The sequence below is a fragment of the Egretta garzetta genome, unplaced genomic scaffold (genome assembly GCF_000687185.1).
Source record: "Egretta garzetta isolate BGI_Z169 unplaced genomic scaffold, ASM68718v1 scaffold56, whole genome shotgun sequence".
Taxonomy (NCBI): domain Eukaryota; kingdom Metazoa; phylum Chordata; class Aves; order Pelecaniformes; family Ardeidae; genus Egretta; species Egretta garzetta.
Window position 1 is genome coordinate 10,828,214 of NW_009260182.1, and position 17,422 is coordinate 10,845,635.

The 17,422-nt window shown below is 38.5% G+C and overlaps 1 protein-coding gene across 2 annotated transcripts in view; it reads left to right on the forward strand.

Moving 5' to 3' along the window:
• PCGF5 (polycomb group ring finger 5) overlaps nucleotides 1–17,422 on the forward strand; it is a 56,822-nt gene that overhangs the window by 1,440 nt on the left and 37,960 nt on the right. The window contains exon 2 of one of the 2 annotated variants that reach the window (XM_035897416.1): nucleotides 6,065–6,107. The exons of the other annotated variant lie outside the window; for it this stretch is intronic. The gene's annotated coding sequence lies outside the window, so the exon portion shown is untranslated. The remainder of the gene's footprint in view (nucleotides 1–6,064; nucleotides 6,108–17,422) is intronic. 2 annotated transcript variants of the gene reach the window in all.

A 17,422-nucleotide genomic window follows, 5' to 3' on the forward strand; every position in this document is an offset into this window, starting at 1 on the left:
ACTAGAGTACAGCTTAACTGTGAATCAAAAAAGCATCACAAGGGAGATGGAAGCCAAGAATGCATATAGGGGGGCTAGGCATTCATATCCTACCAACTCTTTCCTCGCTTGAAACTGCAGAAATAAGTATGCGGTGTTTAGGTGTTCATGAGGGAAACAGCAGAAAAAAAATAATGGGGGTAATTCTAAACCCAATCTATTCCATATAAATGTAATTAAGCTCCCTGACATTAGATGAGTTCAAATAGAAGTCTCATACACTTCCATGGGCATATTCCAGATCTCTCAAAGATCTGAGATAATAAAATAGAAGAATAGGATAAGTAGCAAAAGAGAAATCACTATGTAGAAACTATTTGTGGGTTGTATTTACGGAGCGCCTTATTCTTCCCTCACAAAGCACAGACTTCTAAAAGAGTTTTGAAGGGTCATGGTATAATCAGCTGCCAGTGTCAAGGGGAGACAAAAGAATGAAGGTAGTCTTGGATGAATGGGCAAGGGGAATATCAAGCAGTCGTCAAATTACATTGCTTCTGCGGTTGTTAATGCTGTGATCACCACTCAAATACAGAACTTGGTTCTGGCAATTGCATTTCAAGGAGGATACAGAAAAATTGAAAAGGGTATATAGAGGACCTAGAAGAATGATACGGGACTCAGGACACATATTTTGTCATGAAAGACCAGGGGCACAGCTTGGTAAAAGTAAAGCTAAGGTGGCACTTCCAGCCAGTAATCAAGCCATCCCTTAATAGTATCTTTTGTAAACTAAATGGAAACATTTGAGATAAAGTAACTGATATTCAAAAGCAGATTGTTCAGTCTTGCAGATTAAAGAAAATCAAATGACTGTAGCTTAGCAAATGAGGTAATAAAGACCAGACTAATTCAGGCTACAATTAGGGATTTATTATTATTATTATTATTATTATTATTATTTTACAATTTGGAACTACTAATGATTGTGGTAGATTCCTTGGCACTGGTAATCTTGAAAATTAAGAAGGGTAATTTAGTCCAGGTAATCTGTTGAACTTCAGGTGGGAATTAATACAAGTGCTATGGTTTGTGGGATTTTTTAATGTAGCTCAGACTGGATGATCACAGTCACATTTTTGACTTAATATGTATTGCATTAAAAGTTGTGCAATCCTTCTTTACTGTAACATTTGGATGTTTAATTATATACAGCCCTGGCAGAGAATGTTCTGCGAGCGGTTACCTGAAGTTCTCCAGGATTCAGATTGCTAATTCAGTAAAAGCAGAATAGAGAGACGTATATCAAGAAGGCGGTAGGATGCCATTAGGCAGATGAGACGTTTTCAGGAACAGCATATCTTGTGTGGTTTGTCAGCACTTTATAAAGGCATGACAGGGTCCCTTGTAAAATACCTGGCTATACAAATTTTAAATGACCTTATATCTTCCTTTGTGTTGGGTAGTATTCAAAAAGTATACGGAAAGTAAAGCAACAGCTAGCCCTGTAGCTCTGCAAAAGATAGCCCTTGGATAGAAGGGAGAGCTATGTACTGTATTTGCCTGACATGTTGGTCTCAAAGTAGGTTAGATATCTGCTTGGCCATTTGCTTTTCTGTAAAAATACTGTTCCTTATTTGTTCTGTATTAAACCCTTCTCCATTTATATTTTTATGTACTTTAAAAATAAACATAGAAAAGATGTGTTGTTGTAACAACTGATAAAAGCAAACTAGCTAAGGTGCAGAATGGTCCAAGATCAGCGTTCCAGAAGAGTTCTTTCTGAAAGAAGAATGCCGTACTTGAGTGAAAGTCTCATATTTATTTTGCAAATAATAAGGTTAGAGAAAATAAATACTGTGTGGAAGTGTATGCCCTGGCTTCCCTACAGTAATACAAGGCTGTATGTTGTGTAAGTAGAAATAACAGATGCTTAGGAATCCTAAGAAGTCAGGATTCCTATCTATCAGGCTTCTTCTCTTCATTTTGGCAGATTTTTGCATACCACTGCTAGAAAACAAATCTTTTATTGTAATTGATGAACATCCTCGTTAATAACCACATTCTTTAAGTCATCTTTGTATATTCCAGTGGTGTGCAAGAAAGAGCTTTGCCTCAGATGCACAGTAATCTTTAAGCCCCTGTAAGATACGCTCAGTTTGCTGTAACAAGTAGATTACACTAGTTCTGCAGTACACTTCAGTGTTCAGCATTTTTCATACGTGTGACAGTGATGCAGTGTTCATTTAAAGAGTCAAAAGCCACAGGTTCAAATTCCCCTATAGTCAATAGGAAAAATTGCTTGCCACAACTTCTAACTTATAGCCTGTACATTTTGATTTCTATTTTACCCATAAAATTTCTGTATGAAAATCTACTGCTAAGAGTTTTTTTATTTTTGATGTAATACAGCATTTTCATGCTCAGTGAGAGGACATTAAGAATATTCGGTAATACAAATGCTGCTGTACTATGAATGCAGTAAAAGTAACAAGTATCAGTGAGATGGCACCCAAAAATACTATCATTTGCATCTAGTATATTCCCATTCTAAAAAGAAGGTCAGTATCCTGATACAAATATCCATTGGTTATGAGATCATGTATTATTCTGTATGGCTTCCTACACTGTGCTTATTGCCATATAAATGAAACATCTTCCAGCAGAGCATCAAACAGTGTGCCTAATGTCTGTCACGTACTTTTAACACATCCTCTCCCCAGGGAGAGAAGCACGTGCAGTAGATGGCCATGTTTTGGTAGACTTCTTATGTTTATTTTGGGGAAAGCATGTTGAATACGTTTATGTTGACAACACATAATCAATGTATAGTGTTACACAAAATTATTCTCATGTAGCTGATGGGCCTATAGGCAATCTACAGACTGAGCTGGATACTGCCTGGGTAAATAGTTCATCTGGCATCCAGCCCACTCCCCCTTTCTTTCCGTCGCTCAGAAGTGTTAGTCGTGTCATACAATGCACATCTGTATCTGGCCATGGAGAAATGGGACAGCATACATCTGGTTGTAACACAAATACAGGCTTAGTCATGTCACAAGTGTGCGTAAACCCTCAATACCTACTCACACATCACCGGACAACACAGCAGAAAGCTTGGACATCACTAATTTTGTCAATTATGTTATTTTTGTGGGTTAACCCTGGTAGGCAGCTAAGCACCACAAGCCGCTCGCTCATTCACCCCCTGACTCCTCATGGGATGGGGGAAGAGTAAAGGAAGAGTAAAAGCAAGAAAACTGGGGGGTCGAGAAAAAAAAAAGCATTTAAGAAGTGAAGGAAGTGAAGGCTAAGCAGAAGATGGGAGAAAGGAAAGAAAACAAAACAATTGAGGCGAAGGCAATGACTCTCCACCTCCCACAGGCAGACTGATGCCCAGCCAGTTCCCAAGCAAAAGAGAGCTAACCTCCCTAAACCCCTCTCTTCTCCCTTTTTATGGCTGAGCATGACGTTATATGGCATGGAATATCTCTTTGGTTAGTTCAGGTCATCTGCCTGGTTCTGTTGTCTCCCAACCTATTGCACACACCGCAGTCTTCATTGCAGTAGGTAGTGAGTGAGAAAGAGAGAAAGCCTTGATGCTCTGCAGACACAGCTCAGCAATAGCTAGAACATTAGTGTGTTATCAACATTGTTTTGGTCACAAATCTAAAACACAGCACCGTATGAGCTGCTATGAAGAATACCCTAGCCAGGCCCAGTACAGTTATTTAGCAGGATGACCTAGGAAGTGTTTGAGACTTAAACTATAAAAAGCTATAGGTAGCATCTGAATAACAAAATACTTGTCAGGAAGGAAGAAAACAGTCTTTTATAGATATCCTTAGTGCTTTTGAACATGTTTTGTAGTTCGTGTGGTGGGGGAAATGCTGAATATTTCTAACTCAGACTGAGAAGGGCATCCACACTCAAAGATATTCAAGGTACATATTTAAGCAGGGTGTCCCACTGAAGTTGCTCAAGGCTTGAATGAATTGAAAAATAAGAATTTAGGTTTTTCTTGGACACAAATTTGTACTTAGGTCAGTAAGTGTTCTGTTTCATTCCTTTTACAGTAGAAAACAGGCTACTTATACAGTTGTGTGTATTGCATAATGCTCAACTTTCTCAAACTAGAGTGTTTATTTTCTTGTGCAGGATGTTTTTTGGATGTTTTGCCTAAATGGATATGTTTCCATCTACTCCTGTCTAACATAATGCGTTGCTTTTATAGAGAAATGAGATCTGAAAGACCATATTGGGCATTAGACTCTAGTGAAACTGAATTTTTTGCTGGAATCTACTGAGGGTTTTGCAGGTTTACTAGCAGTGCTGACTTGCAAATAGAGCAAAAAGGTTGCTGTTATTTTTGTTGAGTCAGTAGGGATGTGAGCAGTCTAGCATTCCTCATGTGAACAGTTTTCTTTCCATAACAATGTTTTAATATTGTGTGAAAAACTTATTATTTCCTTGTCTCTGCTCACGTGTCATTAGTGAAATGAGTCACTAATTCCACTGTGAAGTAAAGAGTTAGCTCAAATTCTTATGAAGTATGGAAGTAGCTTAGTCAGAGTAGAAGGTACTTGTAGTATCTAACCATCCTGGGTTTGGGAGATGTGAGGAAGTGACTAGAAAAAAGAATGGAAATTTGGCGGTTTCATATCAGCAGTTTCGGGCTGTGCATTGGTCAGCACAACCTAACCAAAGATAATGAAACATCCATGGGATTATAATGCAATCTTTGTGGCTTCAGGACTAAGAGTTGTAATAGAGCAGGAGACTAGAGGACCGCTTCAGTTCTTAATGGTGTCCACATGCTTCCAGCACATTTTTATTAGCTAATGTAGTGCTGGAATTTTCTCACATAGGAATGCTTCCAGGAGTTAGAAGGAGTGACGCTTTGTTCTCCCAGCACTATCAATGCGCTGTGGACACCGGTGGTATCCCTTATTTGACATCTTTCCTCCTAGTTACTGGGAGATTGTGGTACTTGTGCATGTGTGGAAAAGAGTAGTTTACAAGTACACTTCTAACCATGCTGCAAAGAGTGCAATGATGGAGATGTTATCTATAACCTCGCTGCAGAGTATAATATGTGTGTGTGCTTGAATCTGTAATAACATTGTTTTATTTGCAACCAAAAATACTTTCAGTTAATTACAAATCTAAAGTGAGACAGTATTTCTGTTTCAGCGATTGTTAATATTAACTGCTGCTTTGGAAATGAGCGTAACTGTGCATTTTTATTTCCTTTTTAATAATGAATGCGTAGCTGTAAAACACTCTATCAGTACGTGATGTGTATTAACCAACAACCTATTCATCACAGCAGTGGTAAAAGTACATTTAATTACATCATAGAGACATAAAAATAGCTTGTTTCAGGAAGTCATGGAGGTATTGTGAGGGATTAGGCCGTGTAAACAGTGATACTCACATTCATGAGATGTTTGTGAATATGGAAAAGAAAGATGAGTTGATGGGTCTGATTCTTTGTCATCTTAAGTGGTCATTTACTCTTGCTTAAAACTGAATGCAAAAATGCAATTAAACCACAATGTTCTGTTTCACTTACGTTTTGCGAGTGTATAAAATTATATGTCTATAAATACACAGACACGTACTATATAAGGTATGAAATTCTGAAGAATCCAGCTTTTTATCTTCAAATATTTTAGCTTGCAAAATGTTATACAGCCTCCATATGCTGAAAATTTGAGACTTACTTTTTAATTCCTTACGAATCCTGTTCTAAAACTAACTGCAGATATCTTGATTATTTTCAGGAGCTAGTATCAAGAGCAATACGAGGCAATATGCAAGTTAGGTGTGTTCAATATGGCTATTTTTTCCAAAATAAATTCTCTCAACTCAGAGATTAGGTGCCTGGTTTAAATGCATGTCAAAAGAACACTCAATGAAGAATAATGTTGTGATTAACACATTGTATTGGAATTTGAGAGTTGGAAGTTTAATTCCTAGGCAGTCATGTCTCTGTGGCTGACATCAGAAATTTACTAGGAAACCAGCTAGAAATATTTTAGTCTTTGTGTAAAACAGGCTCGGTAACACATCCTTTTCTTCACAGCATTTAGATTGGAGACTCTTTAGACCAGATGGACTCTCAAAGGGTATGTTTCCACTCCAGCTGAAGGTGTATTAGCTGAATGGATATATTTGCAGTAAGCATGTACTCATGCAGGGGTGATTCCTTGCAAGTACAAAACTTTGTATTTCTCTTTGTTGAACTTCATAAGACTCCTGTAGGCCCATTTCTCAAGCCTTTTGTGGTCCCTGTGAGTGGTGGCACAACCATCTGGTGTACTAACTACTCCTCTCTGTTTTGCATCATCTGAAAAATTGCTGAGTATGCACTCTGTCCCACCACCAGGTCATTAATGATGATGTTAAGCAGTACTGACCCCACTATCAACCCTTGGGGTACTCCAGTAGTGACTGACTTCCAGCTGGACTTTGTATTGCTGATCGTAACCTTTTGAGACTGGCAGTTCAGCCAGTTTTCAGTCCACCTCGTTGTCCGTTTGTGTAGTCCAGCCCCTCTATTCAAAGCAGGGTTAACTAGACTAATTGCCAAGGATGGAGACTCCACAGCCTCACCAAGCAATTCCAGCGTTTGTCCACCCTCACAGTGGATTTTTTCCCCCTTTATGTTTAAATGGGATTTCTCATGTTTCAATTTGTGTCCAGTGCCTCTTGTCCTGTCACTGGACAATATTGAAAAGTCTCTCGCTCTGTCTTATTTACTTCCCCTGTCAGGTATTTATACACATTGATAAGAACCCCCCTGAGCAAGGCTAAACGACCTCAGTTCTCTCAGCCTCTTCTCACATGACAGATGCTCCAATCCCTTAATCATCTTCATGGCTCTTCAAGCACTTTGTATGATAAAATCGTAAACAGAGGGAGAAAATTATGTGGTAGAGTAGCAGTTACCTTTCACTCTTTATTGTCAATATTTGCATCTTGTCTGATTAATGTTACTGTATTCTGCGGCTTTGAAGAAAAGACACTTACCAAAGAGGTAGGGATCTTCATCATCTTTTGTCTATGCTAAATAAATTACTTACAGTATTCTTGTAAGTGGTTACAAGTTTATTATTCTTTGGGCACTAAGTACCATTTAAACTGGCTCCTGTTTGCATCAGTGCCAGTGGTTTGGACAATAACATCATTCAGAGGTCATGTTCATAGTGAGTATATTTGCTCTAAAATTAATAATATTGACCTTGCTACTAAGTAAAAATTCTGTTTCAGAAGATTTGGACAGGTGGTCCTGGACTCCAGACAAACTATGAAGCTACTTTTTCCTTCATCAAAAAAGTGACTGTGTGTAAGCTATCTCCAGCAAAATAGTATAGTTTCCCTTTCTCTTCTTTATAAGGAACTTTGTTATGTGGTGGTGTTAGCACCGCATTAATTGTGCCAAAAAGTGTAGCTTTCAGGAATATTATTGACTCTCTCTGTACTAAAATTCATTAGTTTGTCATTACTGAATGAGAGACACTAACATAAGATGGGATTATTAGGAAGCAGCTTCAATACCTCACCTTGAGGGTTTTCAACTGTTCTTGTATTTTTTACACTGTTCACCAATATTTAAAAAAAAAAAGGGGGGGGGGATTTCTTCACTGGTACAAATGCAGAGACCGACAGATGCAATTAGAAATTTGTACAATAGATTTAAATTATATCAGATAAAGGTGTAAATCAGCAGTCTGTGTGAAGGTATCTCTTTTTGATGTGTTTTGTAAAAATGGTTTCTCTCACAATTTTGGTAAGTTGCTGCTTAGTGGAAGATGTAGCCCCGCAATACATATTTTAGTTCCTGACTGATGGAGGGTTATGATGGCACCAGTGTTTCTGACAAGTTTAAAACAAACAAGGATAAAACACTAGACAGCATTCCAGATTTCTCAGCAGGAAAATGTAAATCTCCTTAATTTTATTCCTACTGAGCTGTGGCAACTAAGGTCTTGTATTTAAATGTGAATTATTAAATAGACAGCATGATGATGATAGGAGCAGGCTATGTGTTACATGTATCAACAAGTTCTCATAAGCCAAATACCTTGTCAAAAATTCTTATTTGCAGCTATAAATTTGTGATAAAGGGAAATAATTTTGAGTATTATGCCTTTTATTCTTAAAAGCCTACCAAGGATATTAGATTAGGGAATGGAGTGAGATTTGCCATGTAAATTGATAGGTGAAACCTTCTTGCTTTAAGCCTCTAGACCCTAAACCTATCACAGTGATGAAGAAAATAGTCACATCTAAAAAAACTCAGCAAAGTGCATATGGGTTGTAGTAATGTAGAATGGTCAGATATTGTATGATATCTTTAGCATAGTTTATAATTTACTTTAGAAAAGCATTTTGAAATTTATTTAACAGGCAGCTCCGTTCATTACCGGTTGTGAAGAATTTTTGAAAGTTAAAAGCTTTGGGGTTTGTTGTTTTGGGGTTTTTTAATGTGTTGATACTGTAAAAAAAAAAAAAAAAAAAAAAAAGGCAGCTGGCAATCTTAAGCTGAAATATTAAATCTGAGATAAATCTCATCTCTTAGAATCTCTTCATGTTTGATGGTGACTATAGGATTTGGAACTCTTGCAACACAGAAATAGCATTGAGGCATGAAACAATAGGAAAGAATGACGCATGCTCTCTGCTGATTCTATACACCTTTGTAAAATACAAGAAGGTGACTGTTGCATATGTATGTACACTGCTGCATGGACTTACATACTAAGCTTGACGCAAATGAATAATCATCTACTTTAATGAGCTGGACTGTAGACTTGCATGGACTACGGGCATGCATAGTGAAGCATGAATGGTAGTGTTTATAGAATCAGGGCCTAGATATGAAATACAAACACAGTTTACTTGCTATTTAAGTATAGGTACCCCTGCAAGAGAATGTAGTGAATTTTGCAAGAATGTGATTCTTGCTAAATGACAGCTTTTTGAAGAGGAAATAAAGATCTGGTTTTCTAAATACAAAGCAAGAATCTTAATAGAATGATCCAACTGGAACATTTGTCAGACCTTTTCAGTAAGTGCCATTAGATATTTAAGGACCAAACCAGACATTATTTTGTTTTATTCAAACAACTGCATCTCTAGAAGGGCTTTGCCTGTACTAGTGGGGTTAAGAACTCATTTCTTAGACTCAGAAGCATATAATCTCCTGAAGTATTACCTACATTTCTTACCATCATTTTCTTCCTACAGAATCTTCTAGCAAAATAGTTCATGATCCTGTCTAGTTGAGGAGACTAGACAAGCTAGTAATGTGAAAATGGACTTCTGCAGACAGTACAGCTTTTTTAAAGTGGGATTGTGTATAGTCTTTGTATTCTGGGAGGGACTCAGCCCTGCTCTGTCCAGAGCCTAAAAAGAGAGTCCAAAACTGCCACAGCCTCCCCAGCTAGAAGACATGTGATCTCATTAGCAGCGTGCTGAACCCAGACTTCCAAGCATTACAAAAAGGAAGCTCAAGATGCAGGGATGGTAAACACTCTCACAGCTTCTGGTTGATTTTGTGCTCCATCTGATTAAATGCACATCAACCCAGGGTATGCTGTTTACATGCTGGCAGAGTCTGAAGGCCACGATTTTGTAATTGCAAAAAAAACCCAGACGTTTTTTGCATACTTGAAAATTGGTTTATATATCTGTTCTTTAGGAAACTCAGTGATGATAATGTCAGACACAGGCACCGCTTATGCAAACCTTTCTGATTTACTGCAGTCATGGGACTAAAGTTGGGAAACCAGCGCTGTCAACTTCTTAGGCTAATGCAACTGCAGAACTGGCATATGATGCCAAGTTATGGGCTGAGGAGTGATTGTTCACTTGAGAATAGCTTCTGGCTAGAATCCGGAGCTTGTATCTCCCTAAAACTGGCATAGTATTCCAATGAAGAATCAATTAAAAGTATCAGTTTTGCTTAATCTTTTTTGATTGGTATATTGGATAAAAATTATTAATATTTCGAGATAATGCTTTCAGTAAAATGTTATTTGGAGTGACTCTCATTTGTTAATGTGAACTGTTACAAACATCCAAAATACGTAAAGAACTTCTGGTTTTGCTTATTCTTAGGGAAAGGCAGAGAAAATGTCTTTTATGTAACCCAGTAGGCCAAATTCAGCTGTGACTGTGGTCATATGATTGGATGGACTGGATCACATGGAACACATGGCTGCACAGAGTATGACTTATGTTAATACTTATATACTAAATTGCTGTCAAAAAAGATCATATGAGGATGTGAAGCTAAGGGCGGAGTATCTTGGTCTGCCCCTTATTTTCCCTTAATTTATCCAGAAAAAAACATTCTCTATTTTACAAGTTAAAACTGAAATTCACACGTACCTATCTTAGGTTTCCTTCAATGAACCCTACTGTTTTAACTGGCAGACAAAGTGACGGTTCCCATGAATGAGAGTCTTCCCATGCAGTTCAAATGAAATAGAGTCCATCCAACACTGTGTTATTAAGTTAAAGGTTTTATTCTTCAGAGAGCTGGAAACAGAACTCCTGTTGAAAATCGATTGAAGTAGGGTAGTTAACTCCCTAAGACACTGTGAATGTCATTAATTTGTCTTGTAAAAGATGAGGCAATTTGGTTGCTGCTTTTCTATCTCCTTTCAAGCCTCTTTGTTTGCTGCTTCTGCCATCATAACGGGCATGAGTAGATTTCTTGAGGATTGCTTTTGCTGAGCTTATTGGAGTTTTAAATTTGTTTTGACTTAAGATCTAGTAGCAAGTCTAGTTTTTAATTTGCAGTGCAAGTTGATTGCATAATTGTGAAGCTGTTTGACATGTGTGATACAATTTGATTTGCATTTCTGCCAGTTTTCAACTGTAAGAAACAAAATCTGTTAGTAACAATTTTAGCGGGAGCCACTGGAGGGTTCTTACAGTTTGTTTTCCATTTCCCAGAGACTGAAAGATGCCACTCCTATAAAACTATTTGAACACTTCACATTATCATTTAGCTGAGCTGTATATGCTGATGTAAGTGGCTTTGATATTTTCAGCGATAAAAGAGAGTGAAAATAAATGTATAATATATATGATATATACGTATATATTTTATGTTTATAAAATGCACTATAGAATGGAAGAAGCAACATAATGCTGACAGAAACAAGGATTAAAAAAAAAAAGTAACTGAATTATAGCAAATAGCCATTAGGATGTCTTGTGGAAAAGCACAGACTTCATTAAGACCCAATTAGAAAACTTCAAACCTATGATTATACCAGTACAGAGGTACATACATAGAGTTGTCAAAGTGTTTGCCCCTTGACCAACAGATCCTGGAAGATCTATGGAGGAGACATGGTCTTGCCCATGCAGACAACAGCTGTATTGGGGCTGGCCTGTGCACGTTACACCACTGGAGTTGTTCTGATAATGTGGCTCTGATTGTCACTGATTTTTTTTTTTTTTTTTCTTCCCCCATTGTGCAACAGCAGGGAGACTTGAAATAGCATTATTTCCCAAGTAGATTTTCTCTGGAAATGCCACAGACAAGCAGGTGATACTACTGTAGAGAGCAGTGTAAAAGGAAACTGAACTGGCAGAAGCATATTATCAGCCACACAGGCCTAGTAGTTATAAAGTATTAGAGATTATACAGTAATAGAAATGGCAGCACAGGTCTGATTTCCATGAGGTCAGAGGAAGTCTAACAAACTATGCAGCAGAAGTGAAATAGCTGGCCAGACACCAAAAAAGTAATTCTGAAGATGTAAGATCTTTGTGGTGCATGGAGTGCAGCTGATTTAGAACCAAGGTGGGTTGTCCCAAATTATGCGTCTTCTTTAAGCTGCTACCAAAATGTGTGACCGTAACTTGCTCGAAGTACTTAAACAGAATTGCTATAAATTTACACAGGACTGTAAAAGACTACTTTGGTTATTCTCTGTGGTTCCCCACAATTGCAGGCATCTGTGAAATAATGCCTACTCCATTTCAGCGTACACAACATACCACGAACCACAGAACATTTTTTTCAATACCCTGTAAAAAAATAAAGGCGATGTAGTACAGGAGACCTAACTGCATGGAAACTACAGTGTGCCATAAGACAAAACCAGGAGAGGCTGAGGATACCACCAGTATTTTGGTTGCCTACAGATTAACTCCACCACAGATCATTGTTTTGAAACCAAGCACACAGGGAAATGGAGGCACAGAAGCCTCTTGATTGCACACCTTGTGTACTTCCTGCTGTGGCATCACTCCCTGTGAGCAATCTCTGGTGGTTCAGAGGCAACCGCCCCTTCACCATGTCACCAAAAATCAGTTATTTACGAAGAAAAAAAAAAAAAAAATGTTGTGGCACAATGCAAGGCTCTATACCATAATGAAGAATTTTTGCCTTTGAAGCCAAAATAACATCAGTTAGGTCATCCTCACCTGAATAATCAGCTTGGCTACATGGCAGCTTATACTGTACCTTTACTGTGCTTAAAAAAACAAAACAAAACAAACCAGAAAGCAACAGCTAATTACAGTTCACAGAGTTGGACACGAGTAAATTAATAGAGAATTTGGTCACTAATATTTTAGAAGTTTGTCCCACTTTCTCTGGGAATTTTCTGGAGATGTTTGTGTCTGATGCATAGAATCATGCCATTAAAACTGTTCTTCAAAAGAAAAATATAAACCAATAACAAAATAATCAAGGCAACACACAGAAAATACCTTTTAAAAATATGCCCATTGCACTTAATTCTTAAATCTACAGCTGCTTTCAGCTGAATAGTTTGAATTCTGCTGTGATAGATTGGTATTTTTAAATTTGCAATACCCCTGAAGATTGTTACCACAGTTCTTAAATCTGTTATTCACAGGGAGGTACGTCAAGCTGGTCACAAGATCTCCCCTCAGTTTGTTTAACGGTCAGCTAATAGTATGTTCAAAACCAGGTATTTTTTCACTTCAACCTCTGCATACAGGTGGCTAAAGTTAAATTGTCTCCTCCATGCTCGTGGCAATTTCTAGTCAATTTTGTTTCACAGTTGTGATTTTTTTTCCTTACAGTGGCAATCTCCCTCTCCCACTGCTATGGCCTTGTTCCTTGTTTTCTGTGTTTCCCTGAGTGTGAAGAGACAGTGTGTGCTATGGCCGATCAGTATTTTAGTGCGCCAAGGAAATATTTAACAATACAGATCGCCTCATCTTTCCCTTGGTACCATCACTAATTTGATTCCCTCTCCTTTACTAGCAGCCAATTATTATAAAATCTATAGGAACTTATTTTACAGTTTCTCTTACTTTTTAAAATTTGCTTGAAATTAATTCAACAAAGTTGGAATGCTTTGTGGCACAATTTTACCGTACTCTTGAAATGTATCTTGAATGCATTGGTCTTGTTTACTTATTTGTCAACGGCATAATACAAATGTTAGCATTTTGCAACCTGCTTTGCTACTCAACTTTAGACTATAAGAGTAAGCATAAAGAAAGAAATGCTATATACATCCCAGAAGTGCTACTATTTACTAATATACAGTGTCTTATCTAGAGCTTAGTAGGGATTAAGAAAAGCCCTCATAGTAGAAAGGCAAACCTCATTGCTGATCATTTTCACGAATAAAAGATGGGGATAAGAATAGCCTAATTCCTATCATTTCCTATCAAATCAAAGACAGTCTTCACACTGAGCACAGTAGTACTGTTTATATGATAAACAGTGTCACTACTCTGCCTAAAAAGCAACGAAATATGATGCATGATCCCAAGATAATGGCAAAGACAGTGATAATGACAGTAAGAGTTAAGTTTACTTGCTGCTAGTAAATTATTCTCATATATGGGAAAGTTCACAAGATGCAGCAAGGAAAATTCCAACAGGACCTAAGGAAAAAAATGCACCATGAGGATTGCCAAGGGTGGAGACAGGTTGCCCAGAGAGGCTGGAGCACTGCCATCCTTGGATATACTCAAACTGTATTTGAATAAAGCCTGGAGCAATCTGATTTAACTTTAACGTTAGACCTGCTTTGAGCAGGGGCATTGGACCAGATGGTCCCTCCAACCCAGTTAGTGTATGGTTCTCTTCTAGATGCTGTTCTAGTGGCCAGGGAATTTAACACTGGAAATAAAAGATACAGAAGTAGTTATATTTGGTCCTTTTTTCATACCTGAGTAAAAATGCAGTAATTTCAAGTAAGTTGACAGGAGTTTGAGGAAGGTGAACTTCCTCTCTGTTCAGCACTGATGAGGTGACATCTTGAGTGCTGTGTCCAGTTCTGGGCTTCTCAGTACAAGAAAGATCTGAAGTGAGTCCAGCACAGGGCCACAAACATGATTAAGGGACTGGAGCATTGTTCATACGAGGAGAGGCTGAGAATGCGGGGACTGCTCAGCTGGGAGAGGTGTGGTCAAAACCAGAACAGATTGCCCAGAGAGGTGGTGGTGCAGTCCCCATCTGTGGAGATACTGAAAACCCAGCTGGACGTAGTCCTGGACAACCTGCTCTAGCTGACCCTGCTTGAGCAGAAGGGTTGGACTAAATGATCTCAGTAGGTCTCTTCCAACTTAAGCAATTCTGTGAAGTTTTCAAGATTTTAAAAGTCATAAAATGGCATTTCTGTCAGATGTCTAGAGACTCAGTATTCAGTGACGGTGAATGCTGGGGCTTCCCTGTAAGTATCATTCTGATTGCTCCACAATGTCTATTAACAAAAGTAGGGATTTTTTTCATTATTTTCACAGACCAGATGTGCCCCAGTAATTCTTACATCTACAGCATACAGGTAACTCTTAGGATAACTGGAGGGTAATTGGAGACTTGCCTAGAAACAGACTCTAGTGTAGCTCCATAGGGATGTAAGGTCGTCTTCATGTGGATCTACTTGCAGAATTAGAATTATTCACTCATTTCAAATGTTACTGAGAACCTGGCTGTTATGTTTATTTTCTCTCTGGAATTTACTTGAGAACCGACATCAAACATTGGTATTTTTCAAAAATGCTGAAGCTGCATTAATGAGAAAGATTAATTAAATGCTTGCAGTTCACAAGTTCTTATGTGTCCTGGCTGTTCCCTGAAAAGGATACAGTAATTTGTATTAAATATAAAGAATTACTCTGTTTCACATTAGGATGATCCAGTAGCTCTTCAGGGAGTTCAACAAACTACTCGGATAATACTTAGAAAGCAGTCTTTATTCTCCAAGTGTTAGATGAGCTCGTATATGTAAAAAAGGACTTAGTTTTTTTCAAAAAGTAAGTACTGTATGAGAGGACACTGCAAACTGCTGAGTACAAGTCAGTCAATAGGAAAGTCAGAAGTTTAAGAAACACGGAAAAATGAGAGCAGCTGTATTTTTGTCACTGAGTTGAGGGCTATAATCACCCTCTCCGTAATAACCACATTTGCTGTTGCCAATACATAATATATATTTACTCTTGACTGGCTCAGTAAATAAACTTTAATTCTGTTTCTCTCATAAAATGAAAACGACCACCTTGTTTGATTCAAACACCATTCCTCTGTTACCTTTTAAGGGCTATAAGTAGATCAAAATGTTCACATCACTTATATGGCCCTGTATTTTAAATAAGTTGTATGCAATGGTAGGAGTTAATTATCTTTGAAATTCCAATTATTTCATAAGCATTTATTAACATAATTTGCTTCCTCATGATCTAAAGTAGGAGTAAGTATTTAAGGATCTTTGTTATACTGCTTTCCTCTGGTAATGAAATGAGAGTGCCTTCCGCACTGCTGCTCATTTGTTCCTTGTGTTGTGGTCTTGAGAGGTGCTGAACGCCTCAACTTCCGTCGTGTTCAGGGAGAGTTAAGGGCACTCAGCATCTCAAAAATACAGCTTGGTACCAGCGGGACCGAGCTCCTACGTTGTGGAGAGATGAGGCAAGAATTTGTCATGTCCCCTGTCGCTTACCTGGCCTGGTAGTCCTTGAAAGAGGGACTCGAGTATGGCTTGTGGGAATCTGTACCAGCTGCGTGTGTTTGCAGCCATCACAACTGCTGTGCCATCATTGCGGTATGGGCTACACGGTACAATAAATGATGTAACGCTGTGTTTTTAATGTGCTTGAATAGAATGTTGTGTATCCATTATTGTGTAAACGTGAGCCTAGCTGACAAATGTTTAGAAAATGGGTTTTTCCCCCCAATAAGGGACACTTGATAAACTGTGCTTTGAAATCTCACTTAGAATCCAGTTTATTTTTAAAACAAATCTTACCAGATGCAGTCATTCTGAAACAGCCAGGAGAGCATCAGCAGCCGCTTGTTTTAAATGCATGTAAGTTTAATAACGCTGTATCATGCTTGGTCTGCGTTCAAGCAGGCCGCTCTCATGCTCATTCTGAAAAACATCAACTTCTGCTAAACTGACAGAATGTGACGACTAATTAAAATATTCCCATGAGATACATATATAGTTGTCTATTTTCTGTTAGAGTTCAGCGTTCTCTAACCTTTGACTCAGCAGCGTGTGCTTTATGGTATAGTAACGCAAACAGTGGTTAACAAGAGAAGGCCAAAATCATCAAAACACAACTTTTGTTAAACTATACCACATGCTGCTTCGAAAGATTTTTAGCTTTATAAACTTCTGTTCATATTGCAGAGAGATAATCTCATACAAGATGAACATTTTATCGGGAAAAAATATGCACATTCTGTTGAATTACTCGGTGCCAGGTTTATCATGTGTTCACCGCTGCACTGTAACTTCAATTGCAACAGTTTTTAATGCACCTGACTCAGCCTGGCAACTGAACTGGTGTACATGGTGATCTACTGGAGGGGAAATATCCCAAAGTACGAATGGATGGCAGGAGCAGGCCTAAGTTACTAAAGCCTTCTGCTGTTGCAGCACATACCCAAGGATGAAAGGGAGACCGCGCTGGAGGGCCAACACAAAATGAGTATTTATTTCAAATGCAGAATGGAAAAGCAAAGACCTAGCACAGTCGCAGGTAATGTGATGGTATTGCAGTTAATATAGGAAATGCCTCCTTATGTTTTTGTTATTATTGTTAAAAGGAACGTAGAAGAAATTTGCTAGAAACAGTGCAATTGAAAAATACCGTTAAGGCAGCTTTAGTTTTATGGGTAATTTCCAGGTAATACGGTGCATTTCTGTGAGTAGTGGAGCAAAAACCAGATGTGTTGAACCACGGAGGCAGCTTTCACTCGTGCTTAACCGTCCCCGCCGAGCTGGTCCGGCTGGAGGGATGCACACGTATAACATGTGGAACTGTTTACAGGATTCGGGCCTAACTTAGTCTTGCGGGGGTGGAAAAGCGGGTTTAAGTTTCGCCCGCCCAGGGGCAGGAGCTGAAATTCTGTTTAGGAAGGGGCGTGCGGGCCGAAGCGGGGAGAGCGGCGGTGCCGCTGGGTGCGGGGGGGGGCCGCTGCCCCGCT